We start from the raw sequence: 6,459 nt of genomic DNA, 5'->3' as shown, positions 1-6,459 counted from the left end.
AAGAGTGGTCCGAGAGTGGAACAGGCTGCCCAGGGAGGGGGGAGTCCCCATCCCTGGGGGGGTTCATGTTCATTTACAGCGCGCTGGGGGCAAGTTATCCATCACACTGCTGGTACAGGCGGGCCGAGAGAAACACACAGTCTACAGACGTAGAAATAGACATTTATAAATATAAATGATAAATTACATGTAATAGATAAACAGTAAACATAAACAATAAATATAAAAGGTAATGAATCACACATATAAAAATTCTAGATGAATAATAAATGTAAATATAATAATAAATAATGAACATGAATACAAAGAATATAAATATATAGATAGAAATATATAAAGAGAAATGTATGTAAATATTCTAAATATGTTATTATGTATTTGTATACACTATAAATACACAAAGGCATTGTAGCACCTGTAATAAACATATAAATATTTATGATATATGTAATAAATAAATTAATCTGGTTTTAAAAAAACAAAAACCAACAAGCAAAAAGCCTCTCCTTGCCTCGAAGGGGCTGAAAATCTGCCAGCAGCAAAGCAGGGAACCCTCCTGCGTGTTGCCACTGAGCGGCAGCACAGCTTGTGCCCACGCAGCTCCGAGATCCCTTTGGAGAACTGGAAAGAAAATGTTTATCCTGGCAGCTATAACGGATTAATAACAGGAATAACCTCGCGGAGAGGCTGGGGAGCCGTGCTGGGGCCTCGCCTCTCCCGCAGGGAGCTCCAGCCTCCCCCCGCCTGCTGGCGTGAAACCGTGAGCGAACCCGCACGCGTGGCGGCTCGCGCGTGTCCAGGCCGCGGGTCTGGAGGGTGTTGCATTAAGCTCTGGGGGGTTAAGCGCTGCTTTTCCGGGGTTAAGCGATGCGCCAGGTGATTTTGAAAGGTCAAAAATTGGTCCCCTGGGGTCCCGGTTCATTCGCAGGGAGAAGGAGCTGGACCTGCCAGGCTGCTCCGGCTTCTCCATTTCTTCTCCTTCCTTTTGCCGTCACAAATTGTTTCGTCGCAGGCTTAATCTTCATCCCTGGGAGCCCAGCAGGAGGGAGTTGGGACAAAACTGAACACCCAGCCTGAGGGCTGCTGTCATTTTCTTAACACACGCAGGGGACCTGCTGTCTGCCCACCACCTGCCGCTGTAGTCACAGAATCACTCAGGTTGGAAAAGCCCCTCGGGATCAGCGAGTCCAACCCTCAGCCTGACTCTACAAAGTTCTCCCCTACCCCACATCCCCCCCCAGCTCATCCCAACGGCCCCGAAACCCCCCCAGGGATGGGGACTCCCCCCTCCCTGGGCAGCCTGTTCCACTCTCGGACCACTCTTGCTGGGAAACATTTTCTCCTCCTGCCCAGCCTGACCCTCCCCTGGGGCAGTTTCCATCCATCCCCTCTTGTCCTGTCCCTGATCCCCTGGGAGCAGAGCCCAGCCCCGGCCTCTCTGCAATGTCCTGTCAGGAGCTGCAGAGAGGGATGAGGGCTCCCCTCAGCCTCCTCCTCCTCACCCTGAACACTCCCAGCTCCCTCAATGGCTCCTCACAGGATTGACTCTCCAGCCCTTCCCCAGCCTCGTTGCCCTCCTCTGCCCTCGCTCCAGCCCCTCCAGATCTCTCTCGGATTGAGGTGCCCAAACCTGGACCCAACCCTCCAGGTGTGGCCTCACCAGTGCCGAGCACAGGGGCACTGTCACCTCCCTCCTCCTGCTGGTCACTCTATTTCTAACCCAAACCAGGATGCCGTCGGCTTTTTGGCCCCCTGGGATGCAAGGCTGCATTTTGGATGTCCCAGCTTGAACACACCATGACAGCTTTGCCTTTGGGCAGCACGAAGCCGTCAAGCGAAGGAGCATGGAGCCTCTGCCATGCATTCCACGGGAGCATCTGGAGCTACCCCTGGCTTTTGAAAGCCACGGTCACATTGGGAACAGAGAAACCAAATCTGGCCCGGGGTGAAGCAGCAGAACCAGGACTCTCTGTCTGTCCCCTTATGAAAAGCAGATGTGACCAAGGAGCCACAGTGCTCTGATTGGGATCCTCCAGCTGGAGGGGAAGGTGGAAGACGACGGGTTTTCACCCAAGTTCATTTTCTGCTGCATTTCCTCTTCCTCTTTCTCTTCTCACATGAGGCACTTTCATCTTTGCCTCTCGAGCCGCTGTCAGCACTTCTCAAAAACACTTTGACTTTTGCCTCCCACTCGGCGCAGAGCTGCCAGCACACCCAGTTTTTCCCCAGAGAGGCCCACGGACCGAGCCCGGCGCCGGGTTCCACACCCGGGTTTTATGTGCTGGGGTTTACGTGACACCCTTTGCACACCAGGTTTGACACGCTGGGTGTTACGCGCCAGATTTTGGACACCTGGTTTGCCACACCAGGTTTTCTATGCCAGGTTTGGCACTCTGGGTTTTGGCACACCGGGTTTGGCACACTGGGTTTTGCAGGCTGGATTTTGGCACACTGGGTTTCGCATGCTGGGATTTGGCATGCTGGGATTTGCACAGTGGGTTTTTCACGCTGGGTTTTGCACACTGGGTTTTGGCACACTGAGCTTTGCACATTGGGTTTTGCATGCTGGATTTTGGCACCCTGGGTTTTGGCATGCTGGGTTTTGGTACTCTGGGTTTTGGCACACTGGGTTTTGCACACTGGGTTTTGGCACACTGAGCTTTGCACCCTGGGTTTTGCATGCTGGATTTTGGCACGCTGGGTTTTGGCACGCTGGGTTTTGGCACGCTGGGTTTTACCACTGGATAACCAGGGTGGGGTCAGGGCTTTGCTTCCCACCAGGCCTCACCGCAGTTCCTTTGCTGTGCGCTGCGAAGGAAGACGCTTGTCTCCAGTGTGTTTTCTCACACTAGTTAAAGTGCTTTAATCAACTTCTCATAGAAGCAACTCAGAAATATATGACTAAGCCAAAGCAAGTCATGGTGCCCAGCGGAGCAAGGACAGGTCGCCCAGGTAGGGCAGGGTGCTTTGCTGGGGGCTGAAGGGAGGACAACAGCCGTGCTTCAGGCTCTCCACGATGGCCAAGACATTCGGCTTCTTTAGGATTTAAGCACTGAAAACCTCACCTGTGGATATATATCCCTCATTACTTTGGACCAAAGCAGAGCAGACAGTATTAAACTGGCAGGGAAAGTTGTGCTGGGTGTGCAACCCATCCCCAGCTCAGCTGGATGCGGCCCTGGGCAAGAAAATAGGTGCTTTGGGATGAGAAATTATGTTGAGGTAATGACAGGGAGAAGGACCTTAGACCTGCTCTTGCTTTGTAGGAGAAATGCAGAGCCCTGGGGCAGCTGCTGGAGCTGGTGTCAGCACGAGGGCTCGGAGGAGGGAGCAAACCTTTACCAGGGTTCAGCCCAGCGAAGGTGCTGAGCCTGTTGTCCCACGGGATGAGGAGCACCAGGACTTCCCAGGGCTTCCCTGTCCTCGCTCAGCACGGTGGGCATCCAACCACTGGGCTGGTGGGACCCATCCTGGCATAGCACAGGCACCCACCGACCACACAGCTAAAAACCCAACAGCTGCAGGCAGCCCCTCGGTCCCTTTCCAAGCTTAATTCCACCCAAAAAAAGTTGCTGCAACTCGTGACTCTGGGGGGGAATGGCTGCAGGGCAGGTGGTTCCTGATGCTGCCGTCATCTACAGAGACAAAAGCGCAAGTAGGAGCATGTCAGCGGCTGCAAAGGCTTTGTGGAGGAAAAAAAAAAAAAAAAAAAAAAAAAAAAAAAATCAAACCATGCAAACAAAAAAGCTGTGCTGGGGGGTGGTTTGCTGAGGGTAAAGCATGGCTTCTGAGTCACCGGCAAGCTTTGGTCAGGAGTTGGCCTGGGCTGGGCTGGGTGTCAGAAATATTGAAGAATACGCAGAAATTAAGAGGTGCCGATACACTCGCCATTGCCAGTCTGCAGGAGACACAAAATGGAGGCCTAGGAGGAATGTGCAAGTTGGTTTTGTGCATGCTAATTATTTCCAGATGCATGCTCTTTGCAGCGACGGAGAAAATATTACTTGTTTGTGAATATATCTCATCCCACCGTTAACAGTGTCACCAGTGGGAGTAAAACCTTCCCCACCGGCTGTTGGTCATGCGGGTGAAGTGAGCCCGGATTCTGGCTCGGCGAGATCCCAGTGTTTTGCACGGGAGGAAGGTTTCCTCCAAGCACCAAATCCTGCTTTGTTCCCCCCATGCAGTTCAGAGGAAATCTGGGATAAAGCCGCGCTGCTGAAATCATCAGGCTCGCTCTGACTTGGTGCCTGGAGAAAGCAGCTCGATGGAGCCCCGGAGCTCGCCGAGAGCGGGGCATCTGGGCATCAGCCATGTCCAAACGCCTCTCGAACACGCGCAGCTCGGCCCTGACGGCCCCAGCAAGGTGTGTGCAGGGTGCCCGGCCCCTATCTCGGGCGAGCACATCGCCCGCCCCGCCGCACCCTCCCAAAATATCAGCCCGCAGCGTCCTCCGGGGTGAGCAGATACGGGAGCAGCTGGGGCGCGCGGCGGCTGTCGTGGCTGATCACGGCGGAGCACCCCGCTTTTGGGGCCGGTGGGGATGCCAGGGGGGACGTGGAGGAGGAGACGGGGCTGAGCTGTGTCTGCCAGCTGGACTTTTCTCCTTGCATTTTTGTATTTACTTGTTAAAACGCCCCTCTTCCCATTTCAAACGCGGAGAGGCGTCCCCACAGCCCGACCTCCCCAGACGTGATGCCTGTGCTTGCTCCAGGGTGAATGATGCTGATTTTTTTATTTGCTTGCATTGCGGCAGCAGGCTAGGACTGCTCGCCAGCTGCGGTCCCATTTTCAGAGCCCTCATCTCATCCTTTTTTTTTTTTCCTCACCGTCTTTTAATCACGCAAAACCTTGCCCAGAAGAAAGAAGTGGGAAAGCCCATCAGAATTAAATGATTTGACCAAGGCCATGCGAGGAGTCGGTGGCAGAGCAGGATCATCCCCAGCTTTAAACACATCCCCTGAATGACAAGCCAGGGTTTTCTCCCTCCTTTCTGGATCTAATTTTGCTAAGTGCTAGAAACAAGGCCAAAAAAATAAAAGAAGTCATGCCCAAACCTAGCAAACCCCATGGGATCCTTTCAGCCTCCTCTGCCCAGTGGCACCAGTCAATCCCAAAAGCACCACCAGCATGTGCTGCGCCTTTCCCATTGTTTCCCCAGGGCTTCAAACCAGAAAGGCAAGCTGATGAAAAAATTTGGTTCAGGAAGTAATACAAAAGGCAGGCTTAATTATACACATTGGATATTGCCTCTCCCTGTTCCATTAATCCATTGAGCTAGGTAATGGTAAATTAGGTCAGATTATGTGAACGCTGAAATAAAACCCACAGGCCAAATTCCTCGTATCCACACCTCCTTTGCCTCTGAGGTTGCATAAATGTTAATGGGCTCTGGACCTGTCTGCATTGCTTCGGTGGAGCTGCAGTGCTGAGTTTTCAGATTTCAGCCGTTTTGGCATAGGAATAACCCTGCAGCATCATTAGGGCTCAATTCTCTCTAATTTATTTTGCATTCATGTTCCTGGCCTTCATCCGCCATCAACCTAATACCCTGTGGTTGATCTGTTACGTATAAACCTGTTATACACACGCTGACTATGAAATGAATACCGTGGTGATCTGGAGAGCTGCTCTGGTGAATCAAGGCAAGGAGAGATGCTCCGGGTTTGTACCAGGGCAGGGATTAATGCTCTTGATTTTCCAGTACTAGCCTACCGATCGGCATCTTGGTGTGCTCAGCAAAGGGCTTAAAACCAGGAGATGCCTTATGCTGATGTTCATATAAGTGGATCAGTCCACCCCGAAGACAAAACAATACTGTTTGCTTCTTTTTATGGCGTTTGTTAATGTAGAGATAAAAAATAACTGCCACGCATCAGGTTTCCTAGAGGCTGATATTTCCCTGCCATTGTCTCTCTTCAGGAGCATCACAAAACGCAGCTGGGTGGGCAGGAAAACTCAGGCTGGTGTCAGAGAGACCCTTTTCCAGGGCATCTTCTGAGTGTGATGCTGCCTTTGACTTAAGGCCAGTTCTGGGGAGTGAGGTCAAGACTCACAGTTTAAAATTTATGTCGAGGCTTTGAACGTTTCTGAGCAGGGACAGGACTCATAGGGCTGGCGGTGGCCAAGTGCTGGTGTATCAGGAAGGGGCTGCATCCTCACCACGTGGGATGGGAATTGGGGTGTGCTGGAGATTCCTGCATGAAAACCATCTTTCCTCCAGCATAAGCATCTGGCACGCAAGCTAGCAAAATAAAAATAAAAGGCTGTGGGGACATAAAGTTCAGGCTGGTTGCAAATAAGATTGCAAACATATGTCCTTAACGATATACATTTGCCCTGATCCTTTCTCCTAAAGTGAACCATAAACGGGTGTCTTTTCCTTGCCACAATTAAAAATACAGCTACCTGCTGCTAAACATCTAAATTTACAAAAAAAAAAAAAAAAAAAAAAAAAAA

The sequence above is a fragment of the Athene cunicularia genome (genome assembly GCF_003259725.1).
Source record: "Athene cunicularia isolate RWA chromosome 22 unlocalized genomic scaffold, athCun1 chr22_part1, whole genome shotgun sequence".
In the NCBI taxonomy this organism is placed as follows: Eukaryota; Metazoa; Chordata; class Aves; order Strigiformes; family Strigidae; genus Athene; species Athene cunicularia.
This window is presented reverse-complemented; position numbering follows the sequence as displayed.